The sequence below is a fragment of the Oncorhynchus masou genome, chromosome 2 (genome assembly GCF_036934945.1).
Source record: "Oncorhynchus masou masou isolate Uvic2021 chromosome 2, UVic_Omas_1.1, whole genome shotgun sequence".
NCBI lineage: Eukaryota > Metazoa > Chordata > Actinopteri > Salmoniformes > Salmonidae > Oncorhynchus > Oncorhynchus masou.
This window is the reverse complement of record NC_088213.1, coordinates 50,459,613-50,482,528: the sequence shown is the minus strand read 5'-3', so window position 1 is coordinate 50,482,528 and position 22,916 is coordinate 50,459,613.

Genomic DNA, 22,916 nt, shown 5'->3' with positions numbered 1-22,916 from the left:
GTAAATCAAATGATACAACCCCCCCAAAAAATACCATTTTAATTCCAGGTTGTAAGGCAATAAAATAGGAAAAATGCCAAGGGGGGTGAATACTTTCGCAAACCACTGTAGAAAGAATGGGTAATGCTGAACTTGTGGCCATGCATTCTATGGTCCTACAGAATAGATTGGCTTTGAATATTCTCCCACCAACTAAGGGAGGCACCTGTGCTGTGGTGGGTCAAGAATGTTCTGTCTGTTCTCATGCTTGACCAACTTGGTGAGGGGATTGGGTGAAAGAGCAGTATCTCCTTCCCGCCAGATGGTCATGATAACAGACGTGCTCGCCACTGTCTCCTCCTTAATTGGGGATCCAGATTACCCTATTGGAAGTGACCCTGATCCCTATGAACTCTCCTTTTTCCCCATTAAGTTACCTTTCAGGAGTTCCATGCTATGTCTGCAGCCTAATATATTTAGCATCTCATGGCTTCCACAATTATGCAAAGCTTTGGAATGCCTTCATTTTAAAAAGTCTAATAAATCCTTGTATAATAGCCTACACTTTCACAATAAGTCCATTATTTATTTTATTTATTTTAAGACAGTTCTAAAGAAACATGATATGTGACCGACTGGCTCGATTCGGTCTTATGTAGCAAAATTTGACATTTTTTGAAACGCTAGAAAATGGTATATCATACATTACATTTGAGGGACAATGAGAAAATAATTCTGCTTTGAAAGTTGATAAAGTTGTAACCTCACTTTTGAGAAAATGGATCTGGAATATTTTGGTACACCTACTGGAGAGCTTTTCTTTGTCCACACCCATTCAGGATCATTCGCACCCACTTCAGCTTTAGCCCCACCCAGCACTTTAAGGATTCACATGTGAGGCTATGTACTAAACAACCAAAGATTTCAAGACTAAATGCTGGTTTATACTACGGGTGTGTTTGTATATTCAATCTGGAGTGCCAGAGGGTGTTCAGAGTGCGCTCTGGGAGTTCGTAAACTCAGAGCATTGTCAGATTGTCCTTTTGTAAGTTCAGAGCTTTTCAGAGCGCACACTGGACGCTTTGGCCAAGGAGTAGTGTTGATCCAAGAGTTCTGACCTAACAACAGCAGTCAAGTACCCAAGCTAACTGACTAACATTGGCTAGCTTGCTAGCTGCTTGATTTTACTTGCCCTAGCAGAGCTGGTTAGGCTGTTTTTTTGTTATCCAGAGCGTTGGCAGACAACAACTGTGCTGCCACCAGGCCACAATTTAATTACGTTTTTTTGCCAACGTTTACTGACACCGGTCATATTCAACGGGTGTTGATCATTCGTAAATTTGTCAGATATTCTGCGCTCTGGCACACTCAAGCGATCAGACGAGAGACAGATCGAATTTGCCAGCTACTTCTATCGGCAGTTGTCGCAGTGACATCATGAAGATTCTAAATGGTTACTTGCATAGTGGAGTCTTTTGTTTGGACATGTAGCTAGCTATCTGAACTATGAACCATAATCCCAACTCATAACGTTAGTACTCTGCATGAATCTGCATGTTGCTAACCAACCAGGTTCAATGTTAGCTAGGTAGCAAACATTAGACTATAAGTAGCATTGCAAATGGCTTGAATATGACTAATATTACTACACAGATCATACACATAACATTAGCTAGCGAGCCAGCCAGTACAGTACACTTTAACTTGAAATGAAAATGACACTGACAAAAGACAGTGTTCACTTTTCGACTCGTCTGTCAGGATTTGGCCAGGGTTGTTCCGGTTTTTGGTCACTAGATGCCCCCATTGTGCTTTTTGACCTTTTGCTTTCCCTTGATCCCCATTATTATTTCCACCTGTGCCTCATTTCCCCTGATTGTATTTAAACCCTTAGTTTCCCTCAGTTCTTTGCTCTGTGTTTGTACGTTAGCACCCAGCCCTAGTATTCTGTGTACTCTTGTTGATCCCGGTGGACACTCTTGTGGAATTCTGTTTTTTGTTCTTGTTTATTTATTTTTGAGTATCTTTTGAGGCTTTTTATGCTTTACCTACCACCTTGTGGATTTACCTTTTTGTCTTGGAGGATTACCTTGTGGATTACCTTGTTCTTGTGGAATTCCTTTTGAGGTTGTGGAGTTACATGTTTTCCCGAAGGACTTCACTTTTTACTTTATTAAATACACCGTCTCAAGTACTGCTGTGTCTGCCTCATCTTCTGGGTTCTGCTGACTATTCGTGGCTCAGTTGGTTAAGTGACTGTTTCTCACTCCGGAGACCCGGGTTCGTAACCGGGTCCTGACAGATACACAGAGCCAGAAATGAACCCAGAGGCAGCCAGTTCCCAGGACCTTGTTGCCATGCTGTCCCACCACCAGGAGACTGTCCAACGCCACGAAGCCGCCTTGCTTCAGCAAGAGGCCTTAATGGCTAGACATTCTCATCTTCTGTCGGAGATGCTGACTTCCATAAAGCAGATATCTGATCGACTTACCCCGGCAACAGTTCCGTCCCAGTACCTCAGATTCACGTACCCATGGCAGTTAACCCCTGGCTGAACCGTCTTCCACCTCCCCAACGGTTCTCAGGTGATCCAAGTGCTTGTAAAGGGTTTCTCACCCAATGTTCTCTCTCCTTCGAGCTGCAACCCTCGTCGTTTCCCACCGACCGGTCTAAGATCGCATATATCATCACCCTGCTGTCGGAAAAAGCCCTGGCCTGGGCTACTGCTGTGTGGGATGCCCATAGTTCCTGCTGTGCCAGCTACTCTGTCTTTGCTGAGGAATTCAAACGAGTGTTTCAAGGCCCAAGCAGTGGTTCTGACTCAGCCAAACAGCTCCTGACTCTCCACCAAGGTCGGCGCAGCGTGACGGACTATGCCATCCAGTTCCGCACGGTGGCAGCAGCGAGTGGCTGGAACAACAAGGCGCTCACGGTGTGCTTTCTGAAAGGCCTTTCCGACACTATCCAAGATGAACTGGTCACTCGGGAACCACCGGACAATCTCGAGTCCCTGATCAAGTTGGCCTCACGCATTGACCAACGTCTGAGAGAGAGAGAACTCAACCATAGACCTCTAGCCCCTATCAGTCCCAGCTCCGAGTTCCCACCTTTATCCTCGCTGGCTCCACCGGAACCCATGCAGATTGGACGCATCTCCCAGGCTGAGAGAGACCGCCGGATGAGGGAGCGACGCTGTCTATATTGCGGCAAACCGGGCCATTTCCGCTCCACGTGTCCCGGGCTCCAGGGAAACGCTCTGTCCCGTACAGACCGGGGGGAACTGTAACGGGAAACATAACCTCCTCCCATCCGTCCAACTCCCGTCTGCTCATTCCAGTCACCCTTTGCTGGGACAACCACAAGCTTCACCTTCAAGCCTTGGTAGACTCTGGAGCCGCAGGTAACTTCATGGATGGTGTCTGGGCGAAGGAGAATGGCGTTCCCTCTGAACCTCTAAGTGACCCCATGAGGGTTACTACATTGGATGGAAGCCCTTTGGGATCTGGACTTGTCACTCATGTCACTACCTCCTTGCGACTTTCAGTTTCACAACACCAGGAATTGATGAACTTTCATTTGATCTCCTGTTCCGAGTTCCCTCTCGTCCTTGGATACCCCTGGCTTCACAGCCATAACCCTCACATCGACTGGTCTGTGGGCACTATCAAGCAGTGGGGTCCTACGTGCCAAGCTACTTGTATTTTCCAGAATTCCCGAGTTCTACTCCCGAGTCTTTAGAATCCATCGACCTGACCCGAGTTCCCGAGTGTTACCATGACCTCAAACTGGTGTTTAGCAAACAGAGGGCCACCATGCTACCACCCCATAGACCTTACGATTGCCCCATCGACCTGTTTCCGGGCACTTACCCCCCCAGGGGTCGGATCTTTTCCCTATCTCCACCCGAACGAGCTGCTATGGATACCTACATCAAGGACGCTCTGGAAGCAGGCCTCATGCGTCCATCCACCTCCCTGGCGGGAGCAGGGTTTTTCTTTGTGGCCAAGAAAGACGGTGGATTACGTCCTTGCATCGACTACTGGGGACTCAATGCCATAACCGTCCGTAACCGTTACCCGCTACCCCTTATGGCCACAGCCTTCGAGCTGCTCCAGGAAGCAGTTGTTTTCACTAAGCTTGACCTGCGGAACGCATAACATCTTGTGCGGATCAGACCTGGTGACGAGTGGAAGACCACTTTCAACACGCCTTCTGGTCACTATGAATACTTGGTGATGCCCTTCAGCCTGACCAACGCCCCAGCGGTGTTCCAAGCGCTCATAAACGATGTGCTTAGGGATATGCTTAACATATTTGTTTTCGTTTATTGGATGACATCCTCATCTTTTCGAGCTCCCTTCAAGAACACACAAAGCATGTCAGACAAGTACTCAAACGCCTCCTAGACAGCCATCTGTACGTTAAGCCGGAAAAATGCGAATTCCATTCATCCCGAGTACAATACCTGGGATTTGTAGTGGAACCCGGTCGAGTCCAAATGGACCCCAGGAAGGTAGGGGCGGTAGCGGATTGGCCCACTCCCAAATCCGTTAAGGAAGTTCAGCGTTTCCTGGGCTTCACAAACTTTTACCGCAAGTTCATCAAGAACTTCAGCTTGGTGGCAGCCCCTCTCTCAGCTTTAACCAAGGGTGGCAATGCAAGGTTTTTGTTGGAAAGAGAAGCTGAGACGGCCTTCCAAGGACTCAAGCAGCGCGTCCTCTCTGCTCCCATCCTGATACTACCGACTACGGATGCACCGTTTGTGGTGGAGGTAGACGCATCAGAGGTTGGTGTTGGAGCTGTCCTGTCTCAGAGGGGTGAAGACAAGAAGCTTCATCCGTGCGCTTTCTTCTCACACCGGCTTACCCCGGCTGAGAGGAACTACGATGTGGGGGATTGTGAACTCCTAGCGGTTAAGATGGCATTGAAGGAATGGAGACACTGGCTCGAGGGGGCTTCTCACCCTTTTCAAGTGCTTACGGACCACAAAAATCTGGAGTATATCCAGCAGGCGAAGCGGTTGAACTCTAGACAAGCTAGATGGTCTCTTTTCTTCAATCGATTCCAGTTTATCCTTACCTATCGGCCCGGGTCGAAGAATCTCAAACCGGATGCCCTGTCCCGAGTCTACGCTCCTGCCATTCGAGATGACACGGACATGCCTGTCCTTCCTGCTGCTAAGATCGTGGCTCCGATCTCGTGGCAAGTTGAGGATACCGTGAGACGAGCTCAAGCTATCGAACCAGACCCGAAAGGTGGTCCTGCCAATCGGTTGTTTGTCCCCAAGGCAGTGAGGACTCAGGTCCTTCTGTGGGGGCACTCCTCTCGCCTCACCTGTCACCCGGGCGTAGGTCGCACCTTGGAGTTCATCCAGCGTAAGTTCTGGTGGCCTACCATAAGAGAAGACGTTGCCACTTTCGTCAATGCCTGCCCCGTGTGCTGCCAGGGCAAATCTTCTCACCTCCACCCTCAAGGACTCCTTCACCCTTTACCTGTTCCCCACAGACCCTGGTCCCATATCTCATTGGACTTTATTACTGGCCTTCCTCCATCCCATGGCAATACTACTATCCTAGTCATAATCGACAGGTTTTCAAAGGCGGCCAGGTTCGTCCCTTTGACCAAGTTACCTTCTGCCAAGGAAACGGCTGAGTTGGTAATTAATCATGTGTTTCGAGTCTTCGGCATTCCTCAAGATATGGTTTCTGACAGAGGTCCCCAGTTCGCCTCAAGGTTTTGGAAGGCCTTCTGCCAACTCATGGGAGCTTCTGCCAGTCTATCTTCAGGGTACCATCCGGAGTCCAACGGCCAAACAGAGAGGATGAATCAAGAGCTGGAAACCACCCTCCGATGTATGACTCGTAACAACCCGTCCACATGGTCGTCCTTTATTGTTTGGGCTTAATACGCGCACAACACCTTGCGCTCCTCCTCCACTGGTATGTCCCCGCACGAGTGTCAGTTTGGCTATGCCCCTCCATTGTTCCCGGACCAGGAGGCAGAAGTCAGCGTGCCTTCAGCCTTGAAGTTCGTCAGACGCTGTCGGCTTATGTGGAGGAAGACCCGTCTTAATCTTATGCGTTCCTCACAGAGGTACCAACAACAAGCCAACAGACGTCGCCGTCCCGGGCCTACCCTGCGCCCCGGCCAGAGAGTCTGGCTCTCCACAAGAGACTTACCACTACGGGTGGAGTCTCGCAAGCTGTCCCAAAGATACATCGGTCCCTTTAAGGTTGCCAGGAGAGTTAATCCAGTTTCTTATCGCCTACACTTACCCAGATCCCTTAAGATTAATCCCACGTTTCACATTTCCTTATTAAAACCTGTTGTTTTTTCTCCCCTTGTCCCGGCAGACAGACCTCCCCCTCCGCCTCGTGTCATTGGAGGCCAGCCGGCTTATACCGTCCATCGGATACTGGATTCCCGCCGGGTGCAGCGGTCCTGGCAGTATCTGGTGGACTGGGAAGGCTATGGTCCCGAGGAGCGCTCTTGGGTTCCTGCCAAAGACATACTGGACCCTGACCTCATTCGTCAGTTCAGGGCCCTCCACCCCGAGAGAGCTGGTAGGAACGTCAGGAGCCATTCCTAGGGGGGGGATTCTGTCAGGATTTGGCCAGGGTTGTTCCGGTTTTTGGTCACTAGATGCCCCCATTGTGCTTTTTGACCTTTTGCTTTCCCTTGATCGCCATTATTATTTCCACCTGTGCCTCATTTCCCCTGATTGTATTTAAACCCTTAGTTTCCCTCAGTTCTTTGCTCTGTGTTTGTATGTTAGCACCCAGCCCTAGTATTCTGTGTACTCTTGTTGATCCCGGTGGACGCTCTTGTGGAATTCTGTTTTTTGTTCTTGTTTATTTATTTTTGAGTATCTTTTGAGGCTTTTTATGCTTTACCTACCACCTTGTGGATTTACCTTTTTGTCTTGGAGGATTACCTTGTGGATTACCTTGTTCTTGTGGAATTCCTTTTGAGGTTGTGGAGTTACATGTTTTCCCGAAGGACTTCACTTTTTACTTTATTAAATACACCGTCTCAAGTACTGCTGTGTCTGCCTCATCTTCTGGGTTCTGCTGACTATTCGTGGCTCAGTTGGTTAAGTGACTGTTTCTCACTCCGGAGACCCGGGTTCGTAACCGGGTCCTGACATCGTCTGCATATCTGCAATCAATCACCTGCAATTTTCTCCATCTCCTTAGCTATCAGACTCCAAATCCACTGTGCATTCCACTGATTTCAAAACTCGGTCCTCAAGAAAGTGGAGGGCAACACCTTTGCAGGTCTACCACATTGTATCTTTCAAAAAAGCTGCATTTGAAAGGATTACCTACACATACAGTGGTTCCTCCTTTAAAAGTTGCGTCGTACTGCGGCACACCTTCAGTGCTGCTGCAGCATTCTGTGGCACGTAATCTTTTGTCAGCATTTTTTTCTGTTAACTTCTTTGGGGTAGGGGGCAGTAGTGGGTAGCTTGGATGAAAAACGTGCCCAAATTAAGCTGCCTGCTACTCGGCCGTAAAAGCTAGAATATGCATATAATTAGTACATTTCGATAGACAACACTCTGAAGTTTTTAAAACTGTTTGAATGATATCTGTGAGTATAACAAAACTCATATGGCAGGCAAAAACCTGAGAAAATATCCAACCAGGAAGTGGGAAATCTGAGGTATGTAGTTTTTCAACTCAGCCCCCATTGAAGATAGAGTGAGATATTAGTTATGTTTTACTTCCCAAGGCTTCCACTAGCGCTTGTAAATTCATTATTATGCGCTCTGCTACACTCAGAAGTGAGTGCTCTGAAATCGGTGTAGATAGCCAGAGAGAATTTATGAAAGCACCCGAATGTCCATTGAGAACGCACAACCACTATACTATTTAGCTAAGCTAAGAATAACGGGAATCAATTAATTATAATGCATGTATTATGCATTTATAACACCAGGATAATTAACTTCCTTCTATAAAGCGTTTCACATTCTCCACTGGTTGAAATGAAGTATCTCATTGAAATACTATCCTGTGTCCTCAGATTAATGCAGATGAAGGGAGTTGGTTATGCATAGTTTTTTTTGTTTGTTTCTAGTTTCTAATCTATTGCATAATTACTGTCACATGAGTTGACGCTGGAGAGACGAAGCAGGTACGGGGAGTCAAACATTTAATAAAGAACGGACATGGAACGAGACAGGAACATAGCGTCAGCATACAAGAAAACAAAGGCAAAAAAACAAACAATCAATGCAGAAGCGGGGAACAGAGCTGAGGAACTGACAAATATAGGGGAGGTAATAACAGGTGATGAGTGAGTCCAGGTGAGTCCAATATCACTGATGCGCGTGACGAGGGAAGGCAAGTGTGCGTAATGGATGGTAGGAGTAGGACAGCCTGGGGGGGTTAGACAATTACAATGTGTAATCATTGATGTCCCAGGAGCAGGAGTGGTAAACACTGTTGAAGTATATAATTGTAATACACACATGCAGACGCAGCATCATTCACAGAATGGAGTTTGATGCTCCTGGTATTGGATATGACTGAAAAAGAATGTCTCACAGAGATTGTTACCAGAACAACACCTTTATTTGCCAAGGGAGAGTACATTATCAGTGAATGTATTCAATGTCCAGGCTACAATGTGGGGATATTATGCGTGGTAATAACTACAGTACATCTATATAGGTCTTGCATCCTTGACACAATAAAGTTATTATATTCTACTCTATCCATAGGCTTCATTAATGCCATTCAGACTTGAAGTTGATACAACAACTATGATAGCTGAGTTTCATAGATTGGTATGAATATTAGTTCAGAACTTAACGTTTTAGGGTCCATACACAGATCAGCTACATACTGTAGCTAGCTACACATCCATAGGCATACAGTTATTTTTATCCTCCACTACACAATAAGAAAGTAAATAGTTAGCTAGCTATGTTACTTCAGCTGCATTGCGCAGCAAAGAAAGCATACACAATTGTACATTCAATTTGCAGTAAATGCTTTAGCTAAGTAGATTCTTTACATCCACCGTTTCCCAAGACGACAGCCTGGTTTGCTGGTTTTATCAGGAGTCCCTAAAACATTAAACAACACAAATTAGAATGTCATACTCATGTCATAACACCAGCTAGCTAGCTGGCTAATGTTAGCTAGTCAGCTAACTTGCTAATAGAGATTTTCGTGTGGCAAAAAACTTTATGGCAAAAAAATATGCACAATCGTTTGTCTCTACATTAACTAACATATTCCTCTCAATTGTACATTTTTAGCTTGACTCGTTATGACGTTATAATTACTTACATTTGCTACCACCGTAATGTTTCGTCAGTCATCGTTGCTGAAGAAAGTCACCAGGGACAGGTGGCTCGCTTCAAATTCGTCATTGGTACGACTCGATGATTGGTCATATAAAAACCTTAGGACCCAAATGCATAATGAGCGCTCTAACTCCCCCTTGTGGTGGTCTGGAGCAATGAAGCCGTGACGCTGGGTTCCTCAAAGTCCCGCGGTGTAAGCTCACAACTTTTAAAGGAGGAACCACTGTACTGACCAGCTCACGTTATAGACAGAAGCGTACTACATGGCAGACCAATGCGAACTCATCTCTCGGTCCAGCCCACTCAATATCTCAGCCTATCATGGCTAGCAGGAAGATTCCTGTCTTTTTCTGCGGCTAAACCAACTAGGCTCGTAATTCAACAAAGTTCATTAAGGCACATGAAAGTTCACATGTTCCAGAAGGCAGTTCTGCCAAAAAAAGCATTTTGATTAAAAAACGGCTCTCCTGTGAAGTAGGCAGTTCTGCCAAAAAAAAAGCATTTTGATTAAAAAACGGCTCTCCTATGAAGTAGTAACCCACGACATATGCCTAATTTCCTGAAGCGGGTCACAATTACCATGACTAAATGGTCACATGGAATTTGATTGCCCCGGTGTGGTGGTAATACTGTCACTGTAACAGCCCTAACTCAGACTCATCAGAATTTACAACAATTGCAAGAATTTCCACATTTGTGATTTATCTCCTTTTGAAAGACATTGCTAATGCTACAGATGGTCAACTAGTTACATACATAAACAATAACACGCAGTGGAGCAGGTGAAAAGCTTCAAGTTCCTCGGCGATCTGAAATGGTCCACCCATACAGATGGTGTGGTGAAGATGGAGCAACAACGCCTATTCAACCTCGGTAGGCTGAAGAAATTTGGCTTGGCACCTATAACCCTCACAAACTTTTACAGATGCACAATGGAGAGCATGCTGTCGGGCTGTATCACCACCTGGTACAGCAACTACACCGCCCCGCAACCGCAGTGCTCTCCATAGGGTGGTGCGATCTGCTCAAAGCATCACCGGGAGCAAACTACCCGCCCTCCAGGACACCTACAGCACCCAATGTCACAAGCAGCCAAAAAGATCATCAAGGACAACAACCACCTGAGCCACAGCCTGTTCACCCCGCTATCATCCAGAAGGCGAGGTCAGGGCAGGTACATCTAAGCTAGGACCGACAGACTGAATAACAGCTTCTATCTCAAGGCAACCAGAGTCAATTAAATAGTCATCACTAGGTGGCTTCCACCCGGCTACGTAACCCTGCACCTTACAGGCTGCTGCCCCAGATACATAGTCTTGAAATCACTGGCCACTTTAATAATGGAACATTAGTCATTCTAATGTTTACATATGTTTGCTGTATTCTACTGTATTTTATTATATGCCACTCTGACATTGCTCATCCTAATATTTTTATATTCTTTAATTCCATTATTTTACATTTAGGTTGTGTGCATTGTTGTGAATTGTTAGATATACATTTTTTTCTGAATGCTTAAACAATAACAGTGATTCTTGAAGCACTATCTCTGAAACCATTAATACTTGTAGCCAATGCATTTACCAAGTGTGCCAAACTGAATGCACATTCTTTGCTTTACACTCAGCTGGTAATTTTATAACACACTTTTTGCAAAACTGTAAACACAACTCAGTGCTTTACACTCAGTTTGCAATTTAATAACACACTTCTAGCAAAACTGTAAACATCTGTCTCCACATTGCTCCACTATTTCGCCAGTTGCCTTTCCACATTGACACATGTGAAAACACTTTTAAATAATGAGTTCACTTACAAATCAGAGCTTGAGCACTATAAATAGGTAAATATTTGGTTTGGACAACAATGGAGGCCAATATTGGACAGATGGTAAGAGGGGTGAGAACTACAGGTGGATGAGGAGGAAGAGGAGGACGAGGAGGATGAGGACGGGGAGGTGAAGAAGTAAGAGGAGGAGGAGGAGGACAAGGAGAAGGAGAAGGAAAGGGAGTCAGGAACACATTTGCTGATGAAATCAGAGCGACTGTGGTTGACTATGTTGGGATGAGCATGAGCCGCTAGACTGTTGCTAGACTGTTGCAGGTATCATCCGGATATTACGAAATGAGAACAGGTAAGTAACTAAGTGTTGTAGTCTTACTGGTACAGTAATATGTACTGTACTTTCATAATGAGAAGGATCTATCACTAAAACCGTTCAAATGTTTTTACAGAACTACAAGAAAACCAGTATCTGGGGGAAGAGGTCGACTGTTCACCCCAGAGCAGGAGACCCACATTGTAAATATGGTCATTGCAAATAACCACATCAGACTCAGAGAACTGCAGGACCACATAATGGTAGATAACACCATATTCCAAAACGTCAACAGAGTGAGTCTCTCTGCACTGTCTCGTCTACTGAAACACAATAGAATTAGGATGAAACAGCTGTACAGAGTCCCCTTCGAAAGAATCTCAGACTGTGCAAAACAACTGAGATATGAATATGTGCAGGTAAGCTATACTATCCTAAAATTGGTACTGGATCTGGAAGTGTATGGTACTTCATCATATTGACTGATCCCTGTCTTTTCATACTGTGCTACATTGTTTTGTCTTGACTCTTTCAAATATTCATGGGTCCAGAAGCAGATGCAGTCCACCATGATATATGTGGACGAGGCAGATTTCAACCTTGCAAAAACAAGGGGCCGCGGCAGAAATATCATTGGACACTGTGCCATCATCAATATCCCTGGACAACGTGGTGGCAACATAATAATGTGCAAGGCTATTAGTCAAAACGTCATGCAATCCGAGGTCCATACAACACTGCACACATTATCACATTTCTGGACACCTTCCACCACAGACTAATCCCTAATGACCAGGGACGAGAGCAGCCCAGTTATGTTATCATCTGGGACAATGTTAGTTTCCACGGGCTGCTGTGGTCCACAATTGGTTCACAGGTCACCCACTTTTCATCACACTCAATCTCCCCCATACTCTCTGTTCTTGAGTCGGATAGTGTACGTTCGCCAGCCACACCAACGCATACCCCTTCTACAGGCAATGGAGGATTCTTGTGGAGACATCGATCAGGGGCCACGCCAGGCCTAGATACGGCACTCCAGGTGATACTTTCCATGCTGCCTAGCTCACGACAACATCGCATGTGATGTGGATGAAGTCTTATGGCCAGACCCACAAAGACGGCGAGATGTAGCTTAATTATTTTCTGTTCTCTTTTGTTGAGCACAAATGTTTTTGTTTTCTTCTACTGCGCTTTTATTGTTTGAGGAGTGTTAGAACATTTTCAGATTTATTTTATTTTATCCCCTTATGTGTGATGATAGTGTGTTATGTTCGGTATACACATCCATACTTTACACATTTGGATACTTGTCTGTATATATGTTTACTACATGTATGACACAACTTTATTGCAAACTGCTATGCCCTGCACACAGAAAAAGCAACAGCCACAAGTCTTTTCATTTATACTATCAGTGCGTAGTTGGTGCTTCATGTGCTTATTCAATGATGGTTTGTGTGTACTGTATTGGCGCAAAAACACAATTTAAAAAAAATACTTTGAAGAGTTTTGCAAGAATTGCTTGATTTTTCAAGAGATGTATAATATTTTAGTGTAAGGCTTTGTGGTTAGTGCGTAGAGTTTGCAAAAATAGCCTATAGTTTCAAAGATAGTGCCTAAGCAATCAGAAAAAAACTGTAATGCACGGTTGGAGCTAGATACACAAGCATTTAGCTACACCTGCAATAACATCTGCTAAACTTGTGTATGTGACCAATACATTTTTTATTTGAATGGCTCGAGTGAGTGTCAAATATTACGTGTATCACTTGTATCAAAAATCATTATCAGAAAATGGTTTTGTGTGGAATTAATATATTTATTTATTGTTTTATTCACATTTTCACTCTTGACAAATCATGCATACCGATTCTTCCATACAGTGTCTTCGGAAAGTATTCAACCCCTTGACTTATTTTTCACAATTTGTTATGTTACAGCCTTATTCTAAAATGGATAAAATAAAAAAATCCAACAACAGGTTTTTTGAAATGTTTGCAAATGTACAAAACCCCAGAAATACTTTATTTACATAAGAATTCAGACCCTGCTATGAAATTTAGCTCAGTCGCATCCTGTTTCCATTGATCATGCTTGAGATGTTTCTGCAACCTGATTGGAGTCCACCTGTGGTATATTCAAATGATTGGATATGATTTGGAAAGGCACACACCTGTCAATATAAGGTCCCACAGTTGAAAGTGCATGTCAGTGTCACGGAGTTGGGTCCCCTGCCTGTTTGAAGCGGTGCTCAGCGGTCGTCGTCACCGGCCTACTAGCTGCCACGGATCCCTTTTTCGTTGTCTGTTTGTTTTGTCTTATTAGTTGCACCTGTGTCTATTTGTGTGCTTGATGGGCTTCCTTATTTAAAGTGTGCATACCCGCCCTTGTTCTGTGCGGGATTATTCTTGTGTTACATGTGTGCGTTATTTAGGGGTGTTCATGTTCTAGACCTGGTACCCTGTGTTTTGGGTGGTCCATTAATTTCCGCGCCCTGTGTTGTGGGCCTTGCTTTTGTGCCGTATTAAAGTGCACTTTTCCCTGTGGAACTCTCTGCTCTCTGCGCCTGATTCTTCCTCACACACCTAGTCCCGCGTGACAGTCAGGGCAAAAACCAAGCCATGAGGTCGAAGGAATTGTCCGTAGAGACAGGATTGTGTCGAGGCACAGATCTGGGGAAGGGTACCAAAAAATGTCTACAGAATTGAAGGTCCCCAAGAACACAGTGGCCTCCATCATTCTTAAATGGAAGATGTTTCGAACCACCAAGACTCTTCCTAGAGCTGGCCGGCAGCAAAACTGATCAACGTGGGAAACGTTTCTTGGTCATGGAGCTGACCAAGAATCCGATGGTCACTCTAAGATAGCACTAGAGATCCCCTGTTGAGATGGGAGAACCTACCAGAAGGACAACCAACTCTCCAGCACTTCACCAATCAGGGCTTTATGGTAGAGTGACCAGACGGAAGTTACCCCAGTAAAAGACACATGGCAGCCCACTTGGAGTTTGCCAAAAGGCACCCAAAGACTCTCAGACACTGAGAAACAAGATTCTCTGGTCTGATGAAACCAAGACTGAACTCTTTGGCCTGAATGCTAAGCGTCACGTCTGGAGGAAACCTGCCACCATACTTACGGTGAAGCATGGTGGTGGCAGCATCATTCTGTGGGGATGTTTTTCAGGGGCAGGGACTGGGATTACTCGTCAGGATTGAGGGAAAGATGAATGGAGCAAAGTAGAGAGAGTTCCGCTGCTCCAGAGCGCTCAGGACCTCAGACTGGTGCGAAGGTTCACCTTCCAACAGGACAATTTCCAGAACCACACAGCCAAGACAATGCAGGAGTCTCTGAATGTCCTTTATTGGCCCAGCCAGAGCCCGGACTTGGACCCGTTCAAGCATCTCTGGAGAGACCTGAAAATCACTGTGCAGCAACGCTCCCCATCCAACCTGACATAGCTTGAGAGGATCAGCTGAGAAAATTTGGAGAAGCTCCCCAAAGCTCCCCAAAGCACCTTTCACTGTAATCACTGCCAAAGGTGCTTCAACAAAGTACTGAGTAAAGGGTCTGAATACTTATGTAATTTTTCAGTTTTTTGCAAACATTTCTAAAAACCTGTTTTTGTTTTGTCATTATGAGGTATTTTGTGTAGAATGATGAGGGGAAAAGCCTTATTCTAAAATGTGTTATATTTTTTTGAACCTGGCAAAAAGTGAAGGGGTCTGAAAACTTTCCGAAAGCACTGTAGATTGTAATGGACACATATGATATGTGCAAAATACTTTTTTGAATGTTGTACTGATTATGACGGGCTTATGCTAAGCTAATTTCCAGGTATGTGTGGAGCCATGTTTGTTGACATCATACAATGTATTCTGGGTGTCACGTAAAAATCTGTCGGACCAAAGATGCTATAGCAAAACGAGGTGAAGGGATGATTCACTCGTCTTTAGAGTAAACTTCCGCAAGTGAACGATGGGAGGTGAATGATGGTAGACGACACACCCCCTTCAACATGCATAATGCAAACAGACCCAACTGATCTTGTCACCTCTTGTGTTTGGTTGCCAAAAAGAATGTTGGCGTACACAAACTCTACCCATTGTCAGATTACATTAGACTTTTAGAAAGTGTTTTACTCAATTATTTCAATCACTGGTGAGCTCACCCATGATGTGATAAATTGTAAATAGTAATTAGTAATTACTATTAGCTAATTCATATGATGTTTCCCGTCAACTGAGAGTTAGCTAAATATGACCTATTGTGTTAGGTCAATCTTTCCTCAGTTAGCGCTATGACTAATGTAGCCAACATTTTGCAGTTTGGATGAGAATTGTGTTATGCTATCACTACATCTGTGAATGTCTGAACATTACATCTGTCACGCCCTGACCTTAGTATTCTTTGTTTTCTTTATTGTTTTGGTTAGGTCAGGGTGTGACATGGACATGGGTGATGCATGTGATTTTGTACTGTTTACATGTTTTGTAGGTTTATGGGGTCGTTTACTATCTAGGTGTTTATGTATGTCTATGGTTGCCTAGATTGGTTCTCAATTAGAGGCAGCTGTTTATCGTTGTCTCGAATTGGGAACCATATTTAAGCAGCCATCCTCTTTGGGTATTTTGTGGGTTATTGTCTATGTCTATGTCTAGTTGCCTGTGTATGCACTAGTATTATATAGCTTCACGTTCGGTTTGTTGTTTTATATAGTTTGTTAAGTGTTCTTCGTCATTCATTAAAAAGTATGTATTCTAATCACGCTGCGCTTTGGTCTCCTCTATACAATGAACGTGACAGCGTCCAGATATAAACTGCTCACATTCAGAATATAATGTTGCAATGACTGTGTTTGTGAAAAATGTTCTAATCACACCGGTTTGAGCGTATGCTGCTGGCTCCATTGTAGAATGATCACACCGTGTGCTCGTATGTGTCGGAGGAGGAGGGTGGACAAGTGACAAGTGCAGGGTTCATACCTGACTAGGGGAGGGGTGAGGGTTGAGAAGGAGGGTGACACTTTACTAGTGCAGGGTTCATACCTGACTAGGGGAGGGGTGAGGGTTGAGAAGGAGGGGTGACACTTTATTAGTGCAGGATTCATACCTGACTATGGGAGGGTTGAGAAGGAGGGGTGACACTTTACTAGGGGAGGGGTGAGGGTTGAGAAGGAGGGTGACACTTTACTAGTGCAGGGTTCATACCTAACTAGGGGAGGGGTGAGGGTTGAGAAGGAGGGGTGACACTTTACTAGTGCAGGATTCATACCTGACTAGGGGAGGGGTGAGGGTTGAGAAGGAGGGGTGACACTTTACTAGTGCAGGATTCATACCTGACTAGGGGAGGGGTGAGGGTTGAGAAGGAGGGGTGACACTTTACTAGTGCAGGGTTCATACCTGACTATGGGAGGGTTGAGAAGGAGGGGTGACACTTTACTAGTGCAGGGTTCATACCTAACTAGGGGAGGGGTGAGGGTTGAGAAGGAGGGGTGACACTTTACTAGTGCAGGATTCATACCTGACTAGGGTTGGGGAGGGGTGAGGGTTGAGAAGGAGGGGGTGACACTTTACTAGTGCAGGATTCATACCTGACTAGGGGAGGGGTGAGGGTTGAGAAGGAGGGGTGACACTTTACTAGTGCAGGGTTCATACCTGACTATGGGAGGGTTGAGAAGGAGGGGTGACACTTTACTAGTGCAGGGTTCATACCTAACTAGGGGAGGGGTGAGGGTTGAGAAGGAGGGGTGACACTTTACTAGTGCAGGATTCATACCTGACTAGGGGAGGGGTGAGGGTTGAGAAGGAGGGGTGACACTTTACTAGTGCAGGGTTCATACCTGACTAGGGGAGGGTTGAGAAGGAGGGGTGACACTTTACTAGTGCAGGGTTCATACCTGACTAGGGGAGGGGTGAGGGTTGAGAAGGAGGGGTGACACTTTACTAGTGCAGGGTTCATACCTAACTAGGGGAGGGGTGAGGGTTGAGAAGGAAGGGTGACACTTTACTAGTGCAGGGTTCATACCTAACTAGGGGAGGGGTGAGGGAATTAGGAATGCCTGTTCCTAATATGTATTCCGTACCCATGTACTGGTTCTCCTAAACTAGTGTGTATAAATAACTCAGTGACTGAGGCCAGTAGATTATATTAGTTCGGAAGGTACGGTAATTGTTTCAGAATGAAGGGTGCTGTAGCCCTGCTGGTGTTGCTGTTCTCTCTGTCTGGGACATGGGCTCAAGGAGAGAGTGAAGGGGTCAGGGAGAAAGTCAAGGGGTCAGGGAGAAAGTCAACACTCAACAGTGTCACGGCGAAGGGGGAGAAAGCAGGGAGACAGGTTTTGAACAGTTGACCACCCAACTTGACATCTGGGAGGAGCTGAAAGAGCTGAGAGACATGGTGCACAACATAGGGGAACATGGTGTCCAGACTGACAGCTACTGTAGTGAGAGCTAGGTGGATGAGCTGAAAGAAGAGGTGATGTATCAGAGAGTGGAGCTGAGTGCCACTAAGACTGAACTGCAGTTCCACAAGAACAAAGTGGATGAACTGGAGAGAAAGAATGCAGGAAAAGCGAGGCACATCATTTGATTGCTAATATGGTCAAGAAAACAGCTGCTGTGATGAATTCATTGACAGTTTCTAAGTAATAATAATATTATTGTCAAAATAATATTCTAGGTCTGGAGGCCAGTGACAGCCAGTGAGAGCCAGGTGGAGGAGCTGAAGAGAGGGAATACAGAGAATGAATGGAAGGGTTTCATTTGAACTAAGGTATAAGATCACACCAGGTGGCATAGCTTATATTTCATTCAGTAAGGATTAGAAAGTCTATTTTCATGATTGGTGTGGAGGCTTAAGAGACAGCCAGTGAGAGCCAGGTAGAGGAGCAGTCGAGAGATAATGCAGGTAAAACAAACACAGCATTGAGCCTTGTCATCTATAAATGTATGAACATCTAATAGTCAATTAGGCCTAACTGTGTATTAACTGTCTATTAATCATGTCAACTATTATAATTCTATCTATCTATCTATCTATCTATCTATCTATCTATCTATCTATCTATCTATCTATCTATCTATCTATCTATCTATCTATCTATCTATCTGTGCAACTGGGCTACTTCCTCCCTGTGTTCTGACAACTGTACCATTCAAACACATACACAGACACGTGTGGAGGAGTGGGGAGTCATTGGACATTCAACAAGCTTTTGACAATATCAAATCCTTTAGTAAGCAGCATACCAATGTACAGTAGAACATTATTGTGTTAAAATTTCAAATATATAATAAACTGAAATGTTGAACTGACTATATTTACAATAATTGTTTATTTACATGTAGTAGGTTGTCACTAATTGTGATTCTGGAGAAAATAAAAAAATACACTGAGTTTACAAAGCCCGTTCTTTTCATGACATAGACTGACCAGATGAATGTTATGATCCCCTATTGATGTCACTTAAATCCACTTCAAATCAGTGTAGATGAATGGGAGGAGACAGTTAAATATATATATTTTTAAGCCTTGAGATAATTGAGACACGGATTGGTATGTGTGCCATTCAGGTGAATGGGCAAGATAAAAGATTGAAGTTCCTTTGAACGGGGTATGAGAGAAGGTGCCAGGCACATCAGTATGTGTAAAGATCTGCAACACAAGTGGGTTTTTCATGCTCACACAGTTTCCTGTGTGTATCAAGAAGGGTCCACCACCCAAAGGATATCCAGCCAACTTGACACAACTGTGAGAATCATTGGAGTCAACATGGGCCAGCGTCCCTGTGGAACGCTTTCAACACCTTGTAGAGTCCATGCCCCGATGAATTGAGGCTGTTCTGAGGGCAACTCAATATTACTAAAGTTTGACACAGTCAGTGTATATACTGTTCGTTATGGTAAAGATTCTGGAATATATCGTTATATGAAACTCAGGCTATTACCCCTAATTGGTTCAATAATGTATCTCTCCCTTTGTAGCAGATTTTAAGCAATGCTCAATATGGTTTGGAACCTTATAGCCCCAGAGGTAAGCTGTTGGAATGTTGTGAACCATATCAAAATGTTGTCACTCCCTTGTGTTCACAGAGAGGCCAAAGTTGGCCCTCTCTGCTGGTTTAGTTGATACAGTGGGACCCTTTAATACTGCTTACATAAAACTATTTTAACACACAAGGGTCCAACATCACTAACAGGTTGTTCCAGTTTCTATGAGACAGACCAACAGACAATCAGGTGTCTTCACAACACCAGTGAGAGGAGTATACCACTTCAGATGCACTGCTGTGGACAACCGTTCATCGCAGTACATGAGGGTACATTGTTCTAGAATGACCAGCGTATAATTTTGTCAGTGCAGAACCTTAATGGAGGAGTTGCGAGTTTATCCAAACACAGTGACTCTAGAGCTGGAGGAGGAAGACTTGGTCTAAACTTGGTCTCAAAACACGATAATCGTGTAATGAAACCATGAAAAGTAGTGCACCTAAGCTGATATCTGTTGTTTGGAAGGTATTTTAATGTAAACCCAATATAAGTGTTTTAATACACAAAATGCATTTTAAATAGATATGTAGTATTCTGAAACACCCAAATTGGTTCTTCAACCAGAATATTGGTGTTTTTAAGAGAGCATGGGGAAAACACTTTTTGGGGGTTTCAGTGCATGTAAAAGACAGCCTCAAAAGACACAAATTGTGTTTCAAAACAGCATTGTCTAAATACCCCCAAAATATATATTTTTTAAATGTATGCAAGTGGTTTTAATGGTTTGCCAATTTACTTTTACCATAAATAATGTAAATCCAACTTAAAACTGCAATATGTAACTTTTTGGGATGACCCGACCAAATTCACATAGAAATGTGTGTTATAAATCTGTCATTCTCATTGAAAGCAAGCCTAAGAAGCAGTATATCTGTTCTATGTGCTCTATTTCTATGCTTCCCGTTCTTAAGTATAATTTTTGTGTCTTTTACTTTCGGTTTTGTGTCATGTCTGCTCCCGCTCCCCCTCCCTGGCGCACGAGGTCGCCAGGCTGCTCATCATTACGCACACCTGTCACCATCATTACATTCACCAGCGCTTCATCGGACTCACATGCACTCCCTCCCCTATATTTGTCACTTCCTCAGTTTCATTCCCGTGTCTACATTGATGTTGTTTTGTTTCTCTTGTCTAGACGCTGTTCTTGTTTAGTTTCATGTCTATTTATTATTAAATCCCACCCTGTACTCGCTTCCCGTCTCCCAGCGTCTGTGGTTACGGAACCGTTACAGTTTTGTACACCAGCTTCAAACAGTTGAAAATACTATATTTGTGGTTATATATAATTTTTTTTATTTCCCAACGGTTTAGATGGTACAATGATTCTCTACACTACAATTGCTTGAAATTTAGCAACCAGGCAGAGCAGTTTCTGCATAGTGCATATTTAATATGTTGCTAAAAATGTAAGTAACTTTCTTGATCATAACCATAGAGACAATAAAGTGATTGAACTCATTGGAAGTCTTTGGTTTTCATTACCTTCCATTTCCTATCTTGCCACGTTACTCTGTTTTTAGAAGATTGTGGGTAATTCAAAATTTGTAGACTTTAAGACTATTTCACACAATGTTCAAAGAAAGAAAATTATATTTCTATAGCTAGTTGTGCCATGAGGTGGAATGGATCACGATGAATGGATATAAAAACCGTCACTCAAATTTATGTTCAATGAGGACACCACCAATTCCTACATGAATCATTGTAAATGGAAAAGACAAGTGCAACATGTTCTGTTCTTGCAGTTCAACCTCCAGTTTCTGCTAGTGGTTTGAATGCAGTGCTTGGCGATGGCTGCCAAAACCATATAATGGTAAATAATCAAATACATCAAATATTAAGACACTTCAGAAAAGGGATGTAATTCTGCACTAGACAAGATTCAAAACATCATATTGGGGTTTTCAACCATTTCTGTTAGTGCTTCTAGTCCCTGACAAGGTGTTGCACAACACTTGATTTAGCGGTGTTACAACACACCATGTAATGTTTCAGAACATCTCAGGATGATGTGTTTCAATACTTCGTCTCCTTCAAGTTAGTGGCAGCTCAGTTGCCACGAGTTTTGGTGTTACAAAGCACTTCATTTTAACAGTGTGGGGTTATGTGAGCTCCAATTTATCCTCTATGAAATATACATTTCACAATAAAAATGGCAATGATTGTCTATCATTTACTTTCAGGATATGTTATAGATGAACATATCCTTGCTGTGTATTGTACTTCAAATGAGTAATACTGACTAAGGGCTGGAAATGAGGTTGGGAGGATTTTTCAGATTGTAGCTGACGCACACCCAAAAATGTTTTTATAGGTACTGACTAACAAAGCGAAAACTTTAGAAAAGAAAGAAAGTTGCTCACTCTATACATGCTCCCAACAATTTAATGGGTGAACATTTCGGCACACAGTGCCTTCTTCAGGGTGAACCGTGATTTTTTTGTATTTCTTTGTAGCATTTATTTCCCCCCAATGCAATTGATACTGACTATGTTCTGAGCTACCCAAAATAAAAGGCTATGGAGGGGAACAGTCAAGGTAGGGCTTAAAACAGACAACCTATGGTTTCAGTCTTGGCATGCTCACATACAGCCTTAAAACAGTACTGCCCATTTTGAAATAGGAGTCTAAAAAAAACACTGAGCGATTATACTATATTCAACGGTTCCATTATATGTTCAGCTTATATTCACATTAGCATCTCTAACGGTTTTACTGTTGAATATCTAACCGATTGCTGCTCTTCCCCATCCACAGACTACATGCCCTGACTCTACCTGCACTCATGACTCTATGCACACTCTCAGGTCTCTCGCCACTCACTCACACACAGTTACACTGTCATTCTTGCACACACACACACTCACGCACACTTTCATCATATACGATGATGCTACTATTCACTATTACTTATCCTGCTGCCTAGTCAGTTCCAGTCACTTTTTACCCCTGCCTCAATGTATACAGTATATTACCTCAACTTCCACCGTATCCCTGCACATCAATATACTATTGACCTTGTATATAGCTTACAATGCTGTGATTTATTTCTTGTGTTCTTTTATTTTTATCTGACCTAGTGTTGTTTCTGTGCTTTTTTACGTTTCATTATTGAGCCCTGCATTGTTGAGGAAGAGCTTGTAAATAGGCATTTCACTGTATGGTTTACACGTTTCTCCCAAGACCTTAATTAAATGGTACATTTAGACAACGGCACATACATTTTATTCAGGAATGTTAGACATATTTTCTAGTTAGACATTTGCCTAGAAACACCAACATGCCAATTTTCTTCCACATATTAAGAAGAATGAAAGCCATAATATCCTCAACTCTCTCTCCCTCACCCCTGCCTTTTTCAACCCCGCCAAAGAACTACCAACCACCAGCACTACAACTTAACAACAAACGAGCACCAAGTCTCTCTTTAAGCTCACTCTACTCCTATTCAATTACTTGTCTAATCTAA